Source organism: Pinus tabuliformis, chromosome Q (assembly GCF_031772625.1).
Source record: "Pinus tabuliformis cultivar Carrire ecotype Pingquan chromosome Q, CPIR1, whole genome shotgun sequence".
Lineage (NCBI taxonomy): Eukaryota > Viridiplantae > Streptophyta > Pinopsida > Pinales > Pinaceae > Pinus > Pinus tabuliformis.
In genome coordinates, this window is record NC_142296.1 from 1364267890 (window position 1) to 1364294376 (window position 26487).

Consider the following 26487-nt stretch of genomic DNA (forward strand, 5'->3'; position numbering starts at 1 on the left):
AGTAAAGGAAATAGTTAGCTAAGAGTTTGTTCTCTTTGGACGTAAGGAAATAGGTTGATGACCCAAGAACCTAAAGGCTAAGAGTTTGTTTTCTTTGGGTGTAAGGAAATAGATTAATGACCCAAGAACTCAAAAGCATCTCGCAGGTGTGAAAGCTTTGCCCCCTTACAACCACTAGCAAGTAATTCTAAGTGATTTGATTTTCCTTAAATAATAGTGATAAGTTAGATTATATTCTAGAATAACAACCAACGATAATTTTCCCTTTAATCCACATTCAAAAATAATAACCAATAATAATTGTCCCACTACTAATTTAATAATTAAATTATAATATATTTTCCTATTATTTAAAAACTAAAGCATAAAATACATTGATAATTAGACAAAGCCAAAAAACATGAAAAATGGAAACGATAAGGGACAAGATAACACAACAACCTAAAGCCTATATATTTCTCCCCACGATGATAAAACAACAATCGTGATAGATATCTTTAACGCTATACTTTAAACACGGAAGGCCCGCCTTCCAAAATGCAATGTTTGACCTTATTCCATAGCAATTTTAGAAGTTTAGCTTGCTTGATGTTACAAAGAAAAATTGTTTGGTGCGAAAAATAATACTCCCAGAAACATCAAAATTTTATAATTAATGGAAATCGTCCTCGTTCCATAACAACGTGAATTCATGCGATGTAAAGTGATGATAGGCTCTCTGACTATTTCTTTCTTGAAGTAGGACATGTGACAATGACCTTAACTACACAATCCACGAGTCACAGTGCTCCAATTAGACGTGCATGGTGTGCATGAGATGACATAAACCATACGTAGTCGTTCTGTTATTACAAGCTATTCTACAGGGGAAATCAGAGTGATACCCAAAACTTGTGCTCTATTTAACAAAACCATTTTTTCTCATCTCCATTGGGTCTCAATAGGGAATGGCTATTTTGGGTTTTGGAAGCTCTGTCTGCTTGCTCAATGGCTCTTCTGAAAATTGCAACGCTCATATGGTGGAAACCTCTGCAAATCAAGAGGTGCTTTGAATCGCAAGGAATCAGAGGACCTCCATACTGGCTACTCAATGGAAATGCTGCTGATATTGCTCAAATGATCACCTAGGCAACGTCCACAGCCATGCCATGGTCACATGAGATACTTGCTCGAGTTCTTCCACATTTGCACCAGTGGACCAAAACATATGGTACTCTCTGATGCTTCTGCTGTTGTATAATTTCAAGATATTCAGGTTCTTCTGAGTTTTGGCATTGGGTTGGTGCAATTAGATTGTTGAACAATATCCATCTGAATAGTATAGGAAGAGAAGGATCTGGGATACCCAATACTTTAATTAAAAAGTATAGTCATTTCATTAATTAATACACAATTCCTTTCTTAGTTTGTTTTGTATTTGATATGTCTTTGTTTTTGTATTCGATATATGTATAGGTGAACAATTATCTTTTGGTTTGGTCTGTCGAAACCTACGCTGATTGTTCCTCACCCTGAGCTTATGATCTAAATTGGATCCATGAAAAATTATCAAAGTGCCATCACTGTATCAAATTAGAACAGACTTCAAAATTCATGAACAAAGAGCGATCAGGAAGACCTCTGGATAGTGGCAGTTTGCAGCCAACAAAGAACGATGAGGACCTCGATCAAAGCGCGCTGACCGAGGCCCATGGAAACCACGTAGGAGGAAAAACTGGTAGTTGGGAAGCCCAAATAGGGAAATGGAGGCCATTTTTGATGCGTGCATCACTGGGAAAAACCCCTCGAGAAGGAAAAGTCCCGAAGCGCTCGGTTGCATGGGAAGCCGAGAAATCATAGGGAAAGCACTAAGGCGAAATGCGGGTCTAGCGCTCCAAAACCGGAGGCATATTGGAGGCATCCTTGGGCGGTAAGCATATTTGGCAGAAAACGAGCGATTCCATTCAATGCACAACGCGTGTCCGGCGAATGAGAGAGAAAACCGCCTTTCATCGCGCGTTGACGGTTGAACAAGTCAACTGCGCGAAATGAGCGAACACCGTAGGATCTGGGGGCTCTAGATCTGACGGCGGAAATTGCGTCCGATGGAGAAACTGGATTTGACAAGGGGATTAAGCCGCGGCATATAAAATTATGAAGTCCGATTTGACTGCCGAGTTGGCAGATGAGTCATTCCATAGTGTAATTAAAATACTGAACCGTTGAGGAAGAGCTGGCACAATTCGTGAGAGGACAAGTGGCCACCTCCCTATGGATGTTGGCAACGACGCAGAGGTAGGGAACTCCAAGCGAACAGCAGTAGGAGATTCAAAGGGGCGGAAGAGGAAGCGAACAATCAAAGAAAAATTGGCTTTAAGCCATGAACAGACAAAGAACAAAACACGAAGACTGAGAGAGCGAAAGCGAAGAAAAGACAGTGAAGCAAGAAGCAGAAAATAGAGAGCCGAGCTGACTTAAGGCAGCATCGAGCAGACAGAAGGCTTGAAAGGTTCAAGCAATCCCTGTGCGGATCTGTCAAGAATTGAGTACCACATTGGGCTCCTCCTATTAAAGACCAGAGAGGTCAAGACTTAGAAAGGAAAAGAGTCTGTGCACTTTAGTGGCTTGGGGAATCCAACAACCACCCTACCAAGCCTTATCTATTTCAGAAGACTCAAATTGAGCTCCTCATTGTAAATCTATGTTTTAAAGGCACAATAAAAGAAGGCCACCACTGAAAGCTGGACCAGAGATGTAGCCCTGGAGAATAAGGTGAACTCTTTATTAAATCTGTTGTGTTCTTGCATTTGCTTACTGTTTTTCCCTTACTGTTTTCCATTCTTCTAGTGTCTGTGTATTTTGCAATCTGATCGATATGTTGCCTAAAATAACATAGACACACACCAGCACATGAGTCTGTAATACCTTCATTCATTAATGCATTAACTGAGGTCACTCACGAGTGATTTTCAGATCAAGTGGTATCAGAGCTTTAGGCAATTAAGGTTAGACAAGTTTGTGTTGGTTTAGCTGTTGAATGCTAACTAGATCAAAGCTCAAATTAGGAGAAGGAGAGTTGGTCAAAACTAATCCTGAAATTGGGAGAGTCTATTATCGGAAGACAATGTCAGAGGAAGGTTTTATGTGGCCAGACTCTCAATTCATAGATAGTTTCCTAGCCATAAAGTCCATGGTAGAGAAATGTATAGGTACTTTAGAAAACATAAGGATGAAGATTCATCAGGCTCTAAACACGACAAAGGAGAAGATAAGTCACATTCCCATGACCACTCAAAAGGCAAAGGGAAAGAGGAAATCTTTCTCACACCTCCTAATAGTCCTAAAAAGAAAGCATATTTGATCAAACTAGATGTTAAATTTGATTTACCTATATATGATGGAGAGTTGAATGCAGAAAAGCTGGAAAATTGGATTAGACAAATTGATGTTTATTACAGAGTGTAGAATATATCGATTCAGACAAGAGCAAGATTCAGCTGGCAAGCCTACGCCTTGGAGGCACTGCCTTGGTTTGGTGGAAAGGCAGGACCCAAGTTGACAAGAAAAGACATGGTAAGACTATTTCTGTCTAGAGTGAATTTGTTTCTGCAATCAAAAAGCAGTTCTATCCATTGACCTACATGCAGCAATCCATGATGAGTTGGCAAACTCTTCGACAATTGAAAGGGCAAAGTGTGCAAAGGTACACTCAAGAATTTAGAAAGAGAGCATTGATTCTAGGAATCTCATTAGACTCACCTGAGACTCTGTTGAAGTACATTGGTGGTCTACACAAATACATGAGGCATACTATCCTCATGTTTAATCTCACTAGTATAAATGAGGTATTTGTACAAGCTACTCATCTAGAAGCTAGAGGAAAGGATGGAAGTCCAGAAGCTGGGGGATCATCCCAACCCACTGCAAGCAAAAATAAAGAGAAAAAAAAGCAGAAATGAAAAGTCGGGAAGGCTAACACTACACAGAAAAGCAAAGCTTCATGCACTCACTGTAAAAAGGATGGGCATCGTGATGAACATTGTTGGATTATGCATCCAGAGCTGAAACCTAAGAAGTTCGAGGGAAAGAAGAAGAAGACTACTGCAGCTATTTAGAAAGATTTGGGGTTAGACTTGGGAGATGAAACAACCATTGCAGTCACGGGTATAAGAGGTTGTTCGCTTTAGAGAACGCTGAAATCAAGAAGCAAGTGCATGAGTTGCTCTAGAAAGGGTTCATCAGATCTAGCACATCACCATGTGGGTCACCAATCATTTTGGTGAGAAAGAAAGATACACTCAAGAAAATTTAGAAAGAGAGCATTGATCCTAGGAATCTCATTAGACTCACCTGAGACTCTGTTGAAGTACATTGGTGGTCTACACAGCTACATGAGGCATACTATCCTCATGTTTAAACTCACTAGTGTAGATGAGGTATTTGTACAAGCTACTCATCTAGAAGCTAGAGGAAAGGATGGAAGTCCAGAAGCTGGGGGAAAATCCCAACCCACTGCAAGCAAAAATGGAAAACCGGGAAGGCTAACACTACACAGAAAAGCAAAGCTTCATGCACTCACTGTAAAAAGGATGGGCATCATGATGAACATTGTTGGATTATGCATCTAGAGCTAAAACCTAAGAAGTTCGAGGGAAAGAAGAAGAAGACTGCTGCAACTATTTAGAAAGATTTGGGGTCAGACTTGGGAGATGAAACAACCATTGCAGTCACAGGTATAAGAGGTTGTTCGCTTTAGAGAATGTTGAAATCAAGAAGCAGGTGCAGGAGTTGCTCCAGAAAGGGTTCATCAGACCTAGCACATCACTATGTGGGTCACCAATCGTTTTGGTGAGAAAGAAAGATACACTCAAGAATTTAGAAAGAGAGCATTGATTCTAGGAATCTCATTAGACTCACCCGAGACTCTGTTGAAGTACATTGGTGGTCTACACAGCTACATGAGGCATACTATCCTCATGTTTAATCTCACTAGTATAGATGAGGTATTTGTACAAGCTACTCATCTAGAAGCTAGAGGAAAGGATGGAAGTCCAGAAGCTGGGGGATCATCCCAACTCACTGCAAGCAAAAATAAGGAGAAAAAAAAGTAGAAATGGAAATCTGGGAAGGCTAACACTACAGAGAAAAGCAAAGCTTCATGCACTCACTGTAAAAAGGATGGGCATCATGATGAGAATTGTTCGATTATGCATCTAGAGCTGAAACCTAAGAAGTTCGAGGGAAAGAAGAAGAAGACTGCTGCAGCTATTTAGAAAGATTTGGGGTCAGACTTGGGAGATGAAACAACCATCGCAGTCATAGGTATAAGAGGTTGTCTAATATAGAGAACACTGAATTCAAGAAGCAGGTGCAGGAGTTTCTCCAGAAAAGGTTCATTAGACCTAGCACATCACCATGTGGGTCACCAATCGTTTTGGTGAGAAAGAAAGATGGCTCATGGAGAATGTGCATTGATTACCGAGCATTGAATAAGATAACAATAAAAAATCGTTATCCCCTTCTTCGCATAGATGATCTTTTAGATCAATTGAAAGAAGTTGTTTACTTCTCCAAGCTAGACTTGCACAGTGTATACCATTAGGTCAGAGTTGCAAAACAAGATGCATGGAAGACTGCTTTCAAAACAAAGTAGGGATTGTATGAGTGGCTGGTTATACCTTTTGGCTTAACTAATGCTCCTACTACTTTCATGAAATTAATGAATGATGTACTCAAACCTTTTCTTGATAATTTTGTTATTGTGTATCTGGATGACATTATGAATTTTAGCAAAAAGTTGGAAGAACACTTAAAGCATGTTAAGTAGACACTAGATGTTTTGAAAAGAGAAAAACTTCATGTTAAACTCTCAAAATGTGAATTTGGCAAAACATCTCTAAATTATTTGGGTCATATAGTAGGGGGTGGTGAATTGAAGATAGATCCCTCTAAGGTGGCAGTCATTGTAAACTGGCCTAAACCCAAATCTGCTACAGAAGTTAGAAGCTTCTTAGGAGTAGCACAATATTGGAGGAAGTTCATTTCTAATTTTTCCTTAATTGCAGCTCCCTTACACGCTTTAACAGGATTGAACAAGGTGTTTTAGTGGGGAGGCAAACAACAGAAAGCCTTTGACACCTTGAAAGAAAAGATTAGTACAACACCTGTACTAGCACTGCCTGATCTTCAAAGACCATTTGAGATCCAAACAGATGCCAGTGACTACACCATGGGAGAAGAGTTTATACAGCACGGTAAACCCTGACATTCTAACACATTTAATTCTGTAGTAGTTAACTATCCTACATCTGATAAAGAATTGTATGCATTAGTACAGAGTGTGAAAAAGTGGAAACATTACTTAATGGGAAAAGAGATAGTAATACATACTGATCATCAACCACTTCAATTCTACACTCCCAAACTAAGTTGCAGCAATCAAGGCACTATAGATGGATGGTTTTTCTAGAATAGTTTCATTTAGTCATCAGATATAAAAAGGGCATACACAATAAAGTTGCAAACATGTTATCTAGACCCATTATAAATGCATCGACTATACTTAAGCATAATTCTGTGTTACATGAGAGTTACATTGAACAATATGCTCAAGATATAGACTTTAAAGATGTATATGCAACTTTAAGTCAAGGAAAATGAGTAGAAGAATTGGATTATCATATAAAGGACTGACTCTTATATCATTGTGGAAAGTTATGCATTCCACAAACGGAAAGAGTAAAGATAATTAGAGAACTGCACACTTCTCTAATATCAGGTCACTTTGGGGTAAGTAAAACAGTTGCACAGCTGCAAAGATTTTGTTATTGACCAAAAATGAACGAGACAGTTTCTAGATATGTGAGAGGGTGTACTATGTGTGTCAAAAGCAAACCCAGCAATAGAAAACTAGGCTTGTACACTTCATTATCAGTCCCTTCTCACCCTTGGGAAAGTGTTTCCATGGATTTTTTTGGAGGACTACCTAAATCTAGGAAAGGTCATGATTATCCATATGTTGTTGTGGATAGGTTCAACAAAATGTGTATTTTGATACCTTGTAATAAACATATTACAGCTGAACAAACTACAAAACTATTTTTTGAACATGTATGGGTTCATTTTGGATTACCCACTTCTATTATATCTGATCGAGACACCTGATTTATGGGGAAGTTTTGGTCAAGTCTGTGGGAACTGATGGACACCAAACTGAAGAAAATCACAGCTTTTCATCTACAAATTGATGGCCAGACAGAAGTAGTTAACAGGACAGTGATCCAGTTACTCAGAGGATATTGTAGCAAACATCCTAAGCTTTGGGATGAACATTTGTGTTATGTGCAACATGCTTACAACAGAGAAAAATATTCTTATACACAAATATCTCCTTTTGAGACCTGCTTTGGTTTCACACCAAGGTCTCCTTTGGATTTTGTCTTTGGTAAATACACCATAGTTGAGGGACACAGTGATGTGGACAGGGCAACTAGGTTCATTGAACAAATCCAAGAGACCCACCAGGTAGTACAAGAACAGCTCGAAAAGAGCCAAACCAAATACAAGGCAAGGCATGACAAGCATTGGATGGAGCATAATTTCCAAGTTGGTGACCAAGTCTGGCTGTATATCAGCAAGGACAAGATGCAAGGTGAAGGTAAAAAGCTAAATCCTAGAAGGTATGGACCCTTCAAGATACTTGAGAAGATTGGTGAGAATGCTTTTCACCTTGATCTACCAGCATACATGCACATCTACTCAGTCGTAAATGCAGATGGCTTGAGATTGTTTGAACCTTCACTAATTGAGGATCCTGAAGAGCAAAGTCAATTTCCTTCTATTGATGACATGCTACCTGAATATCTGAATGAATTGCAGGAAGACATAGTTCTGGACAGGAAGGTGAGGACGACGCGTAGAGGAGATGTTGAGTACATCAGAATTGGGCTCAAGGGTTCATAGTCGAGCAATGCAAAGTGGATAGAGATTGGACAAGTGAGACAATTGTACCCTCACTTAGTCAATGCTTGAAAACCAACTTTTGGTGGTCCAAAAGCTTTTCAGTGGGAAGTCCGTGATCCGAATTGGATTGATGAAAAATTATCAAAGTGCTATGACTGTATCAAATCAAGATAGACTTCAAAATTCATGAACAAAGAGCGATCAAGAATACCTCTGGACAGTGGCAGTTTGCAGCTAGCAAGGAACGACGAGGACCTCAATCGAAGCACGCTGACCGAGGCCCATGGAGACCGCGCAGGAGGTAAAACTGGCAGTTGGGAAGCTCAGATTGGGAAACGGAGGCCATTTCTGATGCGCGATTAGCGCTAATCGTGCATCGCTAGGCAAAACCCCTCGAGAAGGAAAAGCCTCGAAGCGCTCAATTTCATGGGAAGCTGGGAAACCATACGTAAAGTGCTAAGGCAAAAGGCGGGTCCCGCGCTCCAAAACCGGCGGTATATCGGAGGCATCCTTCGGTGGTAAGTGGATTTGGAAGAAAACGAGAAATTCCATTCAGCGCATGACGCGTGTCTAGCGGATGAGAGAGAAAACCGCCTCTCATCATGCACTAACGGTCAAGCAAGTCAACAACGCGAAATGAGTGAACATCGTAGGATATAGGGGCTCTAGATCTGATGGCGGAGATTGTGCTCGATGGAGAAACCGGATTTGACAAGGGGATTACGTCACGGTATATAAAATTCTGAAGTCCGATTTGACTGTCGAGTTGGCAGATGAGTCATTCCACAATGTAATTGAAATACCGAAGTGTTGAGGAAGAGCTGGCACAGTTCGTGAGAGGACAAGTGGCCACCTCCCTGTGGATGTTGGCAATGATGCAGAGGCAAGGAACTCCAAGCAAATAGCAGTAGGCGATCCGAAGGGGTAGAAGAGGAAGCGAATAGTCAAGGACAAATTGGCTTCAAGACATGAATAGATAGAGAACAGAACACGAAGACAGAGAGAGCGAGAGCGAAGAAAAGACAGTGAAGCAAGAAGCAAAAAACAGAGATTCGAGCTGACCTAAGGCAACATCGAGCAGACAGAAGGCTTGAGAGATTCAAGCAATCCCTGTGAGGATCTGTCGAGAATTGAACACCACATTGGGCTCCTCGTATTAAAGACCAGAGAGGTTAAGACTTGGAAAGGAAAAGATTTTGTGCACTCTAGTGGCTTGGGGAATCCAAGAACCACCCTACCAAACCTTATCTATTTCAGGAGACTCAAATTTAACTCCTCATTGTAAATCTCTATTTTAAAGGCACAATAAAAGAAGGCCACCACTAAAAGCTGGACCGGAGACGTAGCCCTGGAGAATAAAGTGAACTCCTTATTAATCTGTTATGTTCTTGCATTTTCTTACTGTGTTTCCCTTACTGTTTTCCATTCTTCCAGTGTTTGTGTATTTTACAATCTGATCGATTCGTTGCCTAAAACAACATAGACACGCACCAACACATGAATCTCTAATACCTTCATTCATTAATGCATTAACTAAGGTCACTCGCGAGTGATTTTCATATTAGCTTATCAAGCAGATATTGTCTGACAGGTTTGAGCACTATGAAAAGGGGTCTGGTAATCCCCTTGCCAGGCAGATTCTTGGGTAGGGCCTTGTGGGATTGAAGGGAGAGAAATGGGTACAGCACAGAAAGATCATCGGTCCTACTTTTCACCTCGAGCTTTTGAAGGTAAAACATGAAAGCTAAAAAAATGATTGGCACATATTTTTGCACATTAAAGGAAAGTCATCGATTATTTTCACTTAATTGTTTGTCAAATCCCCTAAAATCAGGCCTCTAATAGAAGCACACTTATCATTGTTCTATCACAAAGCAAAAAGAGCATCCCCATTTCAAAATTTCCTAAATGTCATGTCTATCTTTGGTAATGCATGTATATAATGGATAAGATAATTTAAAGTTCTCTATGGGAGGATGTGACCATGGAAACTCTAGTTGAGGATTTTAAAGATGTTTAGCTGGTTGATTACTCAAATGACCCCACAAAGGGGATTCAGAGATTTAAGTACTCAAGTGTAAGTACAAAGGGGATGTTCTATGAACGGGCACTTTCTGTTTTTCTAAAGTAGATAAGCGGGTCATTATTTCATTGTATTTTGAAACATTTTAGGTTTGGGTGGTTTTTTGTGTGTTTTTGGCGTCAAATAAGCATGTTAGACTAATGTTAAGGCATTAAAGGGGATAGGCTTGGTTCTAGTACAAAGGGTCACACAATAGCAATTGGAATTAGTGATCTTGATCAACAAAGAACAATGATCACCACTTTTCCTTTCACTCTCCATAAATTTCTTCTTATCAAAAGGCATTTGGTAGTGGAACAATCACAACTAGCTAGGTTTCTATCCCTTAACTCGTTTAACAAGAATTCCATATGGTATTTTGGATTGCAGGATCATCTTTGTGGTGGTGGATTCATTCATGGAAACTTGGATCTATCCTACTTATCAAGTTGTAGGGTTGTGGATTGGAAATAATCAACTTTTGGGTTTGAGATGAAGCTAAGGAAAAGGAAGGCAGTTTAATGGAAGAAAAGAGGAAGTGTGCAACTAGTCATAGGTGAAGGCATAAGGGTTATCCAAATATTATATTACTCGAGCAAAACTTTGGTCAAGAAATTTATAGGGAGGTGGGAAGTGATGGAAACGTTGAATGACTAGATATAGAATTAGTGGCTCCCATTGACTATATATGGACCATCCTTCCATAACTTGTCCCATAGTTGGATTGGGTTCATTTTTAGATTAAAGGAATATGCATCAATGATATTAGACAAGAGTTGGTTTTGGGGTTCAAATATTTTGCATCTCAAACCTTCGGGCATTCTTCTTTTGAGTCAAGATCTAAGGTTTCTTCTGAAATACCCATTTGTGTAAATTTGTTAGCACTCCCTATTGAATTTTAGACTAATGAATGCATCAAAATATTGGGAGACCTACTTCAAAATATTGTTATGATGGATGAGAACTATGAGATCAATAATAGGTAGTTGATAGCTAAAGTATTGGTTAAAATTGATATTGTCGAAGGACTTTATGAGAGCCTAGACTTTGTGATTGGTGACTTGATGTATACTCAACAACTTGATTCCACAAATCTCTCTTTTAGATGCATTTTATATCACTAGTATGGTCACCTTGTGCAATATTGTGACCATCCCTTCAGGAAGTACATTTCGAGTTATGTTGCAGGAAGCTTGTTGGTTACCCCCCACCCCCCAGGTGTATCTGTTGTGTTTTTGTATTAAAACTCTTAAGGTCCACTGAAACATGTATTAGTTTGTATGAAATGCATTTCACATGTTGGAAATGTGTTTCATACAAATTGAAACATGTTTCAACGGTTGTACAATGCGTTTCCAAATGAAATTTATTTGATTTTTCCTTGATTTAACTGTTGGGAACCATGTTTTTGGTTTTGTTTCATAATTAGAGGTTAATTATGAACTAATTTCACATTTATAAACCTATAGGACCATAAATTTTCCTTTAAAAAGGGTTTCACTCTGAGTTTGCACCAAAATGTTGTTAATTAATTGTAATGTTAAATTCTTAAAGTAAAGAAATGTCACTTTTACTTAAATTTTTAACATTACCATTAATTGTTTCGGGATGTTTGAGAGCGTTTTTGACCTTGTTAATATTCATATGGAGAAAGAAGAATTTCATATATTTTTCCAACCTCATCAATATTAGTATGGAGAAAGTAGAATTTCATATCCTATTGAAAATTCAGTAGACTTGACAGTTTTAAGAGTTTTAGGATTATTTTCATAATTTTCTATCATGTATGAAAGTATGGAATACTTAGTTAATCAAGAAAACCAAGCCATTTATGTACCTCAATTTTAGTGATATTTCTTGTTGGACTCCTTTGTCACGGGCTTAACAAAAACATACCCTTCAATCAAACCAAAATCATTGATTAAGCATGCTAGGATTTTTGTAACATATTTTAAATCTTGGATTAGGTAGTTTCATCAAAATTGGGTGATGTTGACTGATGTCTCTAGAGGATTGAGGTGGAGGAAAAGGGTGATATTAATGATGAGGATCCTCATATAAGTGATGGTGATACATTGCTTGTCATTTATGTTTTGCATTTAAATATCCTTGGTTATTTATTCATAATGATTTCTTTCCAAGTTTCTATATATATATATATAAACGTTTCCCAGTTTCCAAATATTTGGGGGCTCATGTTTCTAGTGTGTTTATGTTCTAGAAATGTGTACCCATTTACCTTGTATCACGCAACTTGATTTGGAGGGAAAAAGTGAGTTTTAGATACTATAAGGAGGGATATAAGTGGGACGAACAAAAGCATATGGATGTTGTCTTAGAGAAATCCCCTTTATTCGTGATGAATGAAGGGTCGAATGTTGTTTCTAATCAATCTCAAACTATTGCTCGTTGCCCCAAAGTTTAGGTAATGGTTACTGCCTTTGCTTCTTATTTCCATAAGATGGATGATATTCCTAAGGTATCACATTCTACGAATAAGATAGAGGGAGAGGTTAGATTCACTACTATAGGGATCATGACAACTATGGATAATGTTTTACTACCTCCTACTTCAACGTCTAAATCTTCTAGTGAGGACAACTTTCATTATGTTCCTCATCCTTGAAATGAGTTCCTGATTTCAAAGAACAAGTGGCCAACTTTGGAGAAAGTTTCTAAAGCTGTACAAGCTACCAATAAAAGGAAGAAGAGATATAGTAATATATGTGGTGAGATAGGGCTTAAGTCTATCATAGAGAGTAGTGCTCAATATACTTCCACATTAGGGGAATTTTGAGGTCTAAAATGGGCCTCCTAAGGAAAATATTAAAATGATAATTAAAATAAAAAGAATAATGAATTTTCATGGAAAAAAGGAAACTACTTTTTTATTGTATTTTAATCTTATCTTCTTATAAGTTTAGTCAAATGTCTAGTGTAGACGCTCATTGAACATCAAACAATATTTCTTGGGCTTTTGTATCATGCAAAGAAATTTAATTTGAGTCAAAAATGATCATTTTACCCCTCCTCATCAAGTCCACCATATCTTGGAGAAGTCGTCCCATTTGAAGGGAATTTGGCCCTATTGAAGTAGTAGAAATAGAGACAATTCAACTCATTTGGAGGATCATTCACACAAGTTCGATTTGCAAGAGAAAGAGACAAGAAGAAGAAAGGATTCAAAGAGAAGAAGACCTAATCCAAGGAGAAAGAAAAATCGAAGTTTGGAGAATCTCTATCTCTCTCTTACACATGCGAGATTTTTAGGGTTTCTGGGAAAGTTGCAGGGGCCAAAATTTCTTCAGTAATCGTAGGTCCGAAATTATGTTATTGTGGGGGCCATAATTCTAGATTAAAGCAATATTTGAGGAGCTAAAACTTGGTGACTTTCCAGAGTTTGTCTAATTGAAGGAAGGGTTGGCTTGGTGATTGCAGGAGCTGTTTATCTAGGTCAAAATGGTTTTGGATTGTCTCATCTTGATTTGAATCTACTAGAGGAAGAGTTTGACTATATTTTCCCCTTTATAGAGGTTTTTCCCTAGTTAAGTGCCTACATATTGTGTTTCTTGTTCTTGGTATCTTCATGCACTTTTGATTTGGTAATTTCCTAATGAAAGACAACATAATAAAGAAGTAAAATAAGCCAACACACATCATAAGTAATTATCAATAAAAGAGGAATCAAAACATAATATCTATATGCACTGATTTCTCAGCATGGTATCAAAGCTAAGGTGAAAGAAGGAATATTTGAATATCACTTTGTTAGTTATAATTTGAAGGAAGGAAAGCAATATTGGAAGAAATATCATCCTCTCAATGGCAAACTATTTGAATATGGGACTCAACCTCTTGAAAATTGCAAGAAGATTTGGTGTAAAAATCATCCACGATCTATCTAGGAGATTCAAGGGTGGAAGATTCTTAGCTACACTTACAGGCACACTTGATGATGAAAATGCTTGAATTAATAATATTGGATCCTCAAGACACATGATAGGAGAAAGTGGACAACTTCATAAATTATCAAAAGGATCATCATCTCATTCCGTGGAGCTTGGAGACAACAAAGCTATGTAGTCAAAGGCCTTAGATATACATCTTTGGAGCTAGAAAGTGGAGGAAAGATACATATCAACAAAATTATCTATGTCCCAAGTTTGAAAAATAATATACTTTCCATTTCTTGTTTAGAAGATAAAGGAGATAAGGTTGCTTTTGTAGATGGTAAAGCTTTGGTTTGGGGAAAAGATTCTAGTTTTGAAAAGGCAAGGGTTATTGGAATTCATGAAGGAAGATTATATAGAGTTATAACACCATCTACTCATGCCCTTGTTCACATGGATATTAGTCCCATCAAGCTTTGGCATAGAAGATATGGACACATTCACTACAAGATACTACCCTCTCTAAGTCCAATGGTGAAGGTATTCCTCAACATTAAGGAATACCATGAAGGAGTATGCAAAGGATGTGCCTTGGGAAAGAATACTGGGAAACCCTTTACAGGAAATGACACAATGTCTAAAGAAATACTAGACCTCATCCATTATGATGTATGTGGACTCATGTCTGATAAATCTCTTAGAGGCCATCTATATTATGTGACCTTCATTGATGATCACTCTAGAAAGACATGGATTTATCTTCTCAAGACAAAGGATGATGTATTTGAAAAGTTAAACGAATTTAGATCTAAAGTAGAGACCCTAACGGAAAGAAAGATAAAAACTCTTAGATCTGATAATGAGGGTGAATATACTTCTAAGGAACTTATAGCTTACTGCAAAGAAGAGGACATTAAGAGGGAGCTCATAGTTCCATACAATCCCGAATGAAATGGAGTAGCAAAAAGGAAGAATAGAACCATTGAGGAATGAATAAGAACTATGATATTTGATCAAGACCTACCAAAATTCATATGGGGATAAGAAATCATGACAATAGTATACATAAAAAATAGAAGTCCTCATAGAATTATTGATAATATGACACCAGAAGAAGCATTCTTAGGGAAAAATCCATGTGTATATCATCTATGAATATTTGGATGCCCCACATACATTCATGTTCCAAAAGACAAGTGAAATAAGTTAGGCTCTATAAGTACAAAAGGTATCTTCGTTGGTTATAGCCTTTCATCAAAATATTATAGAATCTACATCAAAGAAGAAAGGAAAATCAAAGTTAGCAGGGATGTCATATTTGATGAAAATATTGTATACAAAAGATCCATGGATATACCTATTGAATTTGATGAAGAAGATGCACCATTATTTGAAGAAGCAGAGAAACATGAAAAGAACCCTCAAATCTAGAAGAAGGACCAAGTGAACCTATTAAATCTACTATAATTCCAAAAGTAAAGAAGAGACCAACCTAGTTGAGAGCTACACTTGAAGAAGTTGAAGGACACAAAGTAGGGAATGACACATTTAAAGAAATCAAGAAGCCTAAAAGATACTTAAGATATGTAACATGCATGAAAAAGTTATTTAAAGATGAACCTACTAATTTCTAAGAATTCGTTCATCAAGAAGAATGGAAGAAAGAAATGCAAGAAGAATATCAATCTATCATGAAGAATGGGGTTTGGGAAATTGTTCCTAGACCTAGTGACAAGTCTTTTGTCACTTCCAAATGGATTTACAAGATCAAACATGTCTTTCATGGAAGCATAGAAAAACACAAAGCAATATTTTTTGCAAGGGGTTTCTCTCAAAAGGAAGAAATGGACTATGAAGAAACCTTTGATCCTACTACCAGGTACACTACTATTAGATCTTTGATTTCTTTAGCAGCCACTATGGGATGGAATATCCATCAAATGGATGTCAAAACAACCTTCCTAAATGGAACCATAGATGAAGAAGTATATATTGAAAAATCAAAAGGATTTTAGACAAATAATAGGGTATCTCACATTTGTAGATTAAAGAAATTTCTATATGGATTGAAGAAAGCTCCTAGGGCTTGGTACACAAGAATGGATGCTTATCTTTTAAGTATTGTCTTTGTCAAAAGTTCTATAGATGAAAACATCTACATCAAGATAGTGGAGAATGAACTGGTCATTATACCTTTATATGTGGATGATTTATTTGTTACATGTGTGGAGCGTAGAATTCTAGAATGTAAGAAGATGTTCACATCTGAATTTGAAATGAAAGATCTAGGACTTATGCATTACTACTTGGGCTTCGAAGTTTGCTAGAAACCTAGTGAGATATACCTTGGTCCAGGAAAGTACATAATCAAGATGTTAAAAAATTTCGGTATGATTGATCCAAGTCGATATTGGTGGCCACTCACTTATTCCACCTAGACCTCCAGTTAGTTTCATCATTTTCCTTGATTATAACAACATTTACTATTTTTAGCAATTTTTCAGGTCCTGAACTTTTGGAGTTGTTTTGACCCCCTAAATGTCATTTTTTTGAGGTATGAGTAAGCTTATGCCTACACTAAGTACTCGAAGAGATCTTTCCAATGAGGTACCACACACACCAAATGAAGATCATATGACCAAGTTACGACCCTGGGAAGTTGGTTGCCCAACTAACCCCAACGGGGCCAACAAACTCTTGGCATTTCATCTCTCAAGGTTAGGGTTTTGGTTGTTTATGGTTTTCCCTTTATTTTTCAATAATAAAAGGGCCCTTGATCCTCATTGTAACAAAGTTCAGAGACATGTAGATGCCACATCTCTTCTAAGAGATAAGCTACCATCGCTTGAGTTAGTTTACTTCCATTCTGCTTGTAAGCATCTTTCAGTTCTTTGATATTAATGAAATGAAGATTTATTTTTGATGCATATTTATGTTTATGTTTATGTTTATATCTATATTATGTTGCGTTCTCATATAAGTCTGAATCAGTGGTATCAGAGTAGTCTTCTCTTTCTCTGTTTTTCTCTACATGTCCCAAACAAGGTCAAGGTATAGGGAGTTAGGGCTCGAATTGTTTTTCATTCAGCAACCACTCTAGAGCCACCACTCGCTTTAAGGTACAAGTTAACTTTTACATTTCAATATTTGAAGGCTAGATAGATGCAAATGTTGTAGGTAGATGGTTAAATCTATTGGAATGATATTTTTTGGGTTCATGACTTTTCCATTCGGTAAAAGATTACTTTTTGCACTCCTCAAAATCGCCCCCCATGTCAAGGATTGGTGGGAAACCTAGTGTGAATAGAAGGATGAGAGGGAACTCTCACTATTTCCAACCGCACCCACTTGGAATTATTTTCGAGATTCCATCAAGGAACAATATTACATTATTGAGAGCTATGAAGATAAATACATAAAGTGGACCACGCTGCAGTAGGGAAGGGACCAAGGCATGCCAGAGTTCACAAATAATTTTCTTACCCTTCACACGAAGTTAGGTATCAAGGATTTTGAGCGGCATTTGGTACTCAAGTATCGTGCCTATCTACATAAGTACATCCAGGATGGGATGGAGTTCCTGGACATCTCCTCACTTAGTGCTACCTATCGATACGCTATCAAGATCGATCAGAAATTTAAATAGAAGAAGAGAGATTTTGGATTTGTGAATCTAAAGCAAGGGAAAAGCGCCCCCAAACCATAGAACAAAGTAAAAAGCCAATGCAGGGTGACCCAGGACAACCCGCTAAAGCTGCAAGCAAAGAATAACACCATGAAGACAAAGAAGGACACAAGGAAATGGTGTGAGTTCTGTTAACACCCAGGTTGTTCCCTATGACTCCCAAGGGAATACGGCCGGGGTAACCACTAACCAATCTTTGGGTTACAGTTCCTAGCCTAACTGCAACCAGAGAGGGCTCTCTCTTTATGATTTGTCTTTGTTATGATGGTATTTTAGGCTAGCTATTATGCTCAGGTTTTGGTTTATGTTTTGGTTGAAGGATTCCTTTCAGGTCTTATGATGCAGTGTTTAGACAGTATAATACCATTGGGCAATGGAGTCTGGAGTTGTGAAATGATCTGATACGCTGGTTTGGTGGTGCTCAAACTGCAGGGCCTATTGTGTATTTTAAACAGACAAACTAGATCAAATGGTTATGTATGTTGACCAACAGAAAGCAATTAAGAATTTTCTATTGAGCTGGTGGATGAAAGTGAACTGCACAGGAGCAAAACTTGAATTCCTGTGACAAAGGTCACTGTGATAGATGTATTCCACAAGTGCAGCATTTAAGAATTACACTTAACTAGATTACAGCTGAAGAAAACATTAATAAACAACGCAGATTGAACTCAGGTTACTCACTGAATAAATCCTGAAAGCTATTCTTTTTCCTTGTTGTTTAGTACTGAAACAGATGACATATATGGATTTTAACAAACAACTGAATAACAGAGAGAGATACAGAGACTTATTGTATGATGAAATACACAGGGATCCAGTAGTTATCAACAGACACCAGAACGCATCCAACACCTCAGAAATCCGAGAAATTCCATTGCTTTGCTCTATTAACTTCTGAAAAGGATTACAGCATCAGAACTTCTTCAGGAGAAATCAACAACAACCCTCTCTCTAGTGCGAGGGCTCTATATATACAAAACATCTTTACAAAATATCAAGGCGTTGAGTCATCTGAGAAATAACTCCTTCACCAACTTTGTCATTACAGCGGAGTAAAAGTTAATGTTTCCTTTAATACAACATAAATGCTTTTGCATTTGTCAGAAGATATTTTAGCTTTGGGAATCCAACGAGTCGGTTGGAATGATCCGCATCAATGCTGAAGAAGGCGTTGTGGGGCTGTTCCGCTGTCTTTCTCGGCTGGGACACCTGTAGCTTTCCCTTTGCTGTGCTGGCTATGGGCTCTGCTGAGTTGGCTCAGCTTTCGTCTTAAATGCCTGCTGACCGAAATAAACTGTCCTGTGCATGACAATTCAGTTTTTTCTGTAACCGAAATTTAGTGGATGGCCTGCTGTTCATAAAATCATTTGAATTGCCTTGACCCACCAGTCCTGTGGAGGCATTTGATGCCTGAGAATGGCCTCCATTGTTTCCTCTGCCTCTGTATATTTGAAAAAATTTGGGGCTACATCAAACAAGTGATTAATTTCATTCATTATAAAAAATAGATTTTCTATTTTACTATAGAAATCCTGCCCTGTAATAGGTCCCATGTCTTCTGAAGTGCTGGCCTTCTCATTGATCTGTGCTGAGGCAAAAATGTTTACTCTTTTAGCATACTGTTCATGGGTGAATAGTTTCCCTCCGCTGTTCAGTAAGCTAGGGAGTCCTCTGTTCTGCAATACCTGAAATCTCTCCATGAACCTGTTTACCTCAGTGTGCATATCCTGAGTTCTTCTGTCCAGTGTTTGCACCAAATTTCTCAAAGTAAGCACCCTCTTGATCATTTGAATAGTCTCAGTTCTGTTTGTGATTCCAATGGTGGCTAACTGAGAGCTTGTCCTATTATTGAGTACATTGATCATTCTGGTGGCCACTTCAGGCATATTGCTCAATGCAGCTCTTGCTCTATGGACCTCCTTTTGTGCTTTTGGGATGAGCTCTAATTGCTCATGGATTGTTTCAATGTATTGCCATTGATTTGTAACAGATTGGCCAATATTGGCCCATATCATTGCTCTGACTTCAGATACGATCTTATCCAATCTGAGCTGCTTTTCCAGCTCTTTGATCCTGTCATTAAGGGCCTTGATCTCCCTGCCCTTTTCTGCCACTTCTCTTTTTGATTTATCATATTTATCATCGATCTTGGCCAGCTTTTCCTTGGTCTCATGCAGCTCTGTCATTTGAGCTTCCAGGATTTGTATCTCATTCCTCAGTTTCTGCATGTCTAGGCTATGTGCTTGTTCTGTACTTGTAGGTGCTGCTGAAGTGGATGTAGCTGTTTGCTCAGTTTGTTGAGGTGGAGGCACAGTGGTAGGAGCAGTGTTCTCAAGATTGATGACCGGGGGAGGCTGAGAGGTCTGGCCCTCTTCCCTTTGCTTTAGTGCTGCTTGCAGTGCCACCTGTGCGGCCTCAGACTCTCCTAATTTCTCTTGTGTCTGCAGGAGCTGCTTATATATAGATATTAGTAGATCTGTGGCATCCTTTTCCATCCTTTGTTGGGCTACCTCATCTGTTTGGGGGTGAATGGTAGCTGGGAGTTTGACTTTCTTCCTTAATGCAGCCATGTCAGCATCTCTAAGTTTCAGGATCTCTTGTATCCCTTTGATGTCATTGGGATTGTGCCCAATTTCTATAATGATTTCCTCCAGGGATTTTATCCTGTTGTCTTTGGCCTGAGATGAAGCTCTCTCCAATTCTAGTTGGGAGGCTGTAGCATTCAGACTGCTTGTTAATTTATAATTCTCCAAAGTTTTGTCTGCCAAGGAGGCGTACACCATTTCACCAGTTTGCTTGTGCAGCTCAATTTTATCCATTGGGTGGATGTCCTTGGCCAGGACCTCTAGATTAGTCCTGAGATAATCTGCGGTAGATTGTGGTTGGAGCGCCGTAGGCATAAAGTGACTCATTATCATTTTGCCTTCACTTACATCAAAAGCAGACATAAGTCTCTGCTGATTGGAAGGAGCCATGTTTAGCAGGTGATTGTACAGTTGTACTTTGATAGGATCACTCCTCCTCTTGATGTCTATAAATTGATGTTTGATGCCTACCTCTCCTTCCCTCTGCTGGCTGGAGGAAGTGACCTCCCCTCCCATGGTTCTGTCTTGTTCTTGGTGAAAGGAACTCACCGAGGCTTCCCTGCTGGGTGGGCTCATACCCATTGCTTGTCTAATTGCTGCATCTTCCTCTGAGAAGTCATTTAACCTCTGTCTCTTCTCCTCTTGGTTGATGGATGAAGTCATGGGTGTTTCTCTGTCCCTTTTCCTACTTAGGTCCTCCTTCTGTGGAGTTTGAAGGACCGAGGCATCAAAGGTAGTGTCTTGTCTTGCAGGCACCGTTTTTTCAGTGGTCTGAGGAGTCTCCACTGTTTCCTTTTGCTGGGCAGACTGCTCCTGCCTTTGTTCTTCTTGGTGTTGTTGATCTTGCTGTTCTGATTCTTCTTGCTGCCCTTGCTGCAGCCCTTCTGCTTGCTGCTGTTGTTTTAGTTGTTGTTCCTGCTGTTCCTGCTCTTGCTGCTCTGGCTCTATCTCCATCACCTTTTCTTTTCCCTTCTCTGATATATTTCCAGCAACTCTCGTGGCTTGCTGTTGGGCAGTTGAGGAGGATGCTGCTGCTCCAATTTGTATGCTTGGTAGTGAGCTGACCTGTGAATAAAACTCAAGGTCAGCCATTTTCTTTATGTTTCTTTGAGCTCTTTGATTAAGCTCTTCTTGAGTAACAGCTTCCTCTAAAGTCCCTCTCCTCCATTTACTTTGATTGGCATGTTTTTCTATGTGAGGAAGGCTGCAATGATCATAAGCAGACAATTTGTATTTAAGCCTCCTCATGGTAATGAAGTTGTTAGGGTCATAAGGTTTCCATAGGAAGCTGTATTTGAGACCAAGGCCCCCAAGTATTCTATCTTCCTCCTTCCACCCTTCATCCCTTTCGTTATAGAGGAAATGGCCAAGTTGACTTCTGATTTTTAGCTGTGCCTTCTTACCTTTGCCTGAAAAGTGGAACATATCCACAAAGCCAAACTGCCTGAAGTATTCTAAGGCAAATAGTCTCATGGGCACAAACCTGGGTAGTCTAAATGGGGGCAACTCACACCCATATATTCTAATAACGGTGTGGTGTTGGTAGAAGTACCAATCCCCAATGTTGTATGCTTTTGATAAATGCAGGAGTCTTTGCATATCATCTGTCAATATGGGAGGAGGTGAGCCCAAAAGTAGAGTCATGGCTGGATGAATGAAGTTATCAATGAACTCACAGTAGGTGTATGGAGAATAGAAATTGAGGTGGAAAGCAGATGTCCAGTACACCGCTGATCTCAAATTTCCCTGTGCATCTTCTCTTTTCATTGGGAAGGAGAACTTCTCATGCTGGAAGTATAAAAGCAAATGATATATGTAAGAAGTATATTTAAATACCCTTTCTCTTGATAGGTTCATCAACTGCTCATGCATCTTGTCTGAGATGTATGTGGCATAGTCATAGCAGACTGGTTTTCTTCCTGGAGAAAACATGAGCATTAGGTGCATAACTGTTTCATCCACATACTCCACTGAATCATATCCCAGGATGGGACTGATCATGTCAACAAGGTCCAGGCCCAATTGGTTGAGTTAGACATAGTTGATGGGAGGGACTTGCACAGTGTTAGCTTTGATAAATAACTGGTTAAGTTTTGTAATCTGGGCCTCTGTCATTCTGGCTCCCTCCATAATCAAATCAGCTAGTGATAGAGGGACCAACTTCTTATCTGTTTTGAACTGCAGCATCTCCCTGATGGCTTCAGGGGTAATAAAAAACAAAATTGCGCCCGAAGAATCAAGCACTGCCCTCTGGGATGCATCATAATACTCAGCACATAAGTGGATGAGTTCTGGGAATTGGTTGACCTGTGGTAGTTTGAAGATTGGGAGAGAGGAATCCAAATTCCCAAGATGTCTGTCCCATTCTGATGTTGGATTTTGATTTCATTTAGTATTTGGAGATGAAACCTGCTCCTGCTTAGCATTTCTTCTGATATCTTATAATCTAAGTCAGCTAATGCTTTCCAGTCCAATGCTCTGTGAGGGGCATTCAGGGGAGCTACATTGAGGGCTATAGGAGCTACAGGGGGGTCCATTGTTCTCCTTTAGGATTTCTGTTTCTTCAAGGACTGTGTTACTATGCAGAGTAACACAACCAGAGTTCTCTTTGCAACAAATGAAAATGTCTGAGGAAAAGGGTGAACGCAGAGTCTACAGCATTTTAAACACTATTTATAGCAACTAGGACCAATGTTTGGCTTTTCCTTGTCTCTCTCAATGGTGAAATTTGGTTTAAATGAGCCTGCTGCGATTGCGCAGACAGAACCTAGTTTTTAACAGAATGTAGGTAGAACAAAGCTCGGCTGGTGTTTTTCGAGGTGGTAGTTGGAAATTTAAGGCTCTGCCGAGGAATTCACTGGTGAATTTCTAAGTTTTAACTTTCTTTAAACTTTCAGAGTGAGTTCAGAGAATTGCAGGCGCACAGAGGACAAACGATGAAAAATACCTGGTAAAACAGTGAGCAAAGGTCGCAGATGCAGGTTGGACTCGTACTCCGGAGGTCTCCTGGTCGATTTAGCAGGTTGACAGCAGGCTTGGACGCGAGCGCATGAGGCAGAAATAACGACGAATGAGTGAAAAAAAACGTAAAAACGCGATTTTTGGCCATAATATAGATTTTAATACTTTGGCGCCTTTTTGCGATGACGTCAGCATGACGTCATTGGTGGGGTCAAGGTCGGATGACGTCATGCTGACGTCATCGGGTGACGTGGCGGGGTCTGGTTGGTCCACAGGGGTGATGAGGTGGGAGGACAGGTGGACCAATGGCAGGACAAGGGAATGACGAGACAGCGTACCTGGGTGACGGAGCGCTGACAGGTTGCTGACGCGGCGAGGGCGTAAGCGAGCGGGATGAGGAAACCGGAAACCGGCAGTGGTTTCGTATCGCACCGCTTCCGGTACGGGGGCGGTATTTGTCAGTTGTACCTCCGACGCATTGTGGTGAGGGCGCGTGGCAGCGGAGTGACGTACTCAAAATACGGCCGTCGGGAGGTAAGTTTCGGGCAACGGATGAGCTCCGACGTCATGGTGACCGTTAGATCTGCAGAGGTTAATCGGACGGTGGTCGGATGACTGACGTGACAGGGGGATAGTACACATAACTGTCGGACGTCGGAAGGACTCCGACGCGTTCAGGGCCGTCGGATTTGGAGGGCCTGATCTAACGGTCATCGGGGAGGTGACATGGGCAGTGTATACGGAATCGGGCGGAGGCATAAAAACATGTTTTGAACGAATTTCCAAGGTATTTCAAAAAAACAATTTACATGCGCTAACCTTGGTTATAGAGCGGAAGGTGGGTTTTTCATGTCTTTTGTTCATTGAAGCGGGTAAAGGTGGGACTTTAGGCCTTTTAGGGGTTTTTATGTGCAAAAAGGGGTCAAAATGAAGGAATTAGCTCATGAAGGGGAAGAGGTAGTTGGCATAGGTTCATCAACATGACCTGGTGTCATTTGATCCCTGACTCGAGACTTTATTGGCTATAATGCCAAGGGGGTGGGTATTTATAAGGTTTTGGGGTTTATACACCGTGGTGTTAGTAGTAATAGGGGAAAAGGTAATATAGGGGATTTACATAGTAGAATTAGAGTTAATGTGGATGAGGGGGTGAGTGGAGGGGAAACCATTTAAGTTTATGTGAAACAAACTTGGTTTTGAGAGTATATCAAAATGAAAAGATTTTTAGACAGAAATGTGGCTTCTAAAGATTAAGAACCACCATGAAACCTTAGTCTTTTCCATGAATCTTAGCTGATGGGGGAATGTTAGAAATGAAATTGGAGGGGAATGAGGGAAATTAGTCATGGTCCTTGCTGCAACTTTTGCTTTGATGCCCACCATCACCATTCTTGCAATGATAGGGATAACCTTTCTGCAACCCCAACTACCTACCCAACTATTTTGCCTAGCATTTTTTATTTCTTCTTGGAGGGTGCACTTGAACTTGCAGACCCTTACTTGCCTTTTCTTTTCTTTGGCTTTTTCTTTGTTATTTCTATCTACTTCTACCCTTATTTCCTCCAAGGTCCCAGATTAAGTTGTTGGGAACCTTTTCTTCTCTACCTGAACTAGTTGTCTGCCAAGATTAAGCAGTTTGGACAGACTTCTTTCTCTAGTCTATAGCGGAAAATTGAAAACATGGCATGACCCAGATTAAACTGTTGGATCATCCATCAAGATTGAAATAAGGTCATCAACATTGAAACACTTTACACACCTTTTGTTCTCTAGGAAATATGGGATCTTTGTGACATCAAAGCAGAGCATATTTGGACTTTTACCTTGCCAATCATGAAATATGAAACCTATTGGTATAGGTATCCAACAGTGGCTCCACATGGGGATGGTTTTTCCTTTGAAAGACCAAGAACAGCAGGTCAGATTGCCTTGCTCCATTGCTGCCTATGTCATCCTTAAAATTTGCTGCTTTGAAGTACCAAATTTGGTGCTCTCCTTCTTGGTAGACTTCTGATTTTATTTGCCCTTTGCTGGTTGGTGAATAACTTAGAAAACTGCATTTTTACAATCTAAACAGAAAATAATATGTACATCTGCATATATACAAAGGAACCTCAGGTTGCACTCATGGGAAATAGTCAAAATAATGCTTAAGCATCCTGCCATTGACAGGACCTTCATCCAAGTCAGTTTCAGTCAGACTTTTAAGGAAGTAAGTGTTGCTACCTTGTACTGCTTGGACAACAAATGGTCCTCTCCATAAAGAATCAAATTTTCCATGTTTTCCTTTCTCTTCTCTTTTTGCATCCCACTTTAAGACTTTGTCACCAATGCTGAAATCTTCTGCCTTAGTTCTTCTATCAAAGGCCTTTTTTAATTTTTCTTGTAATATCTGAACTCTGCTGAAAACTTGTTCCCTAGTTTGCTGTAAGCAGATTATCTGATTGATCCTCCTTTGCATATCATTTGGCTCTGCTTGACTCTCTTGCAGAAGCTTCATAACAGGCACTCCTAGTGATGAAGGAAATCTGGCTTCTAATCCATAGACTAACTCATATGGGTTGGTCCCAATTGATCTTTTTGTTGTTAGTCTATCTGCCCATAAAGCATTGACCAGTTTCTTATGCCAATTCTTTTTGTTCTCTTCAAGCACCTTCTTTATGATGTTTATTAAACTTTTGTTTGATGATTCAGCAAGGCCGTTTCCTTGAGGATAGTAAGCAGTAGAATGGCCCAAAGTAATGTGGAATTTGTGGCAGAAGTTCACCATTGTCTTGGATCTGAAGGCAGCAGCATTGTCTGTTATTATCTTATCTGGACAGCCAAATCTAGCCAGTATATTGTTCTCCAAGAATTGAATAATTATTGAATCATTTGCTTGTCTGCATGGGGCAGCTTCGATCCATTTGGTGAAGTAGTCTGTGGCTGTTAGAATCCATCTGTGTTGGCCTGAAGATGAGGGATGAATTTCCCCAATGAAATCCAAACCCCATTGTTGAAAAGGTCTCTCTGTTGCAATGGGCCTTAAGGGAAGTGGCAGCAACTGTCTTTTGCCCTCAAACACTTGACATTGATGACATGAGGTGGTGAATTTCTTAACATCCGAGAACATGGTGGGCCAGTAATACCCTGCCCTTAGTATTTTATCCACAGTGGACTTCCAATACAAGTGTCCACCACAGTGTCCTGCATGAAACTCCTGCATGATATTGTTAGTTTCATTTTCAATTAAACAGTGCAGCAATATACCTTCATGGTTTTTCCAAAGTAAATTTCCATCCATCACACAAAATCTAGATGTTTTCATTTTTAGGAACCTACACTTAGTTCTGGACAGTCCTGGGGGAGCACACAGGTTTT

General features: G+C 39.5%; 1 pseudogene; it reads left to right on the forward strand.

Moving 5' to 3' along the window:
* Nucleotides 1–753: 753 nt before the first annotated feature.
* The window catches only part of LOC149224994 (cytochrome P450 734A1-like), a 124229-nt pseudogene continuing 98495 nt past the window's right edge, over nt 754–26487 (forward strand).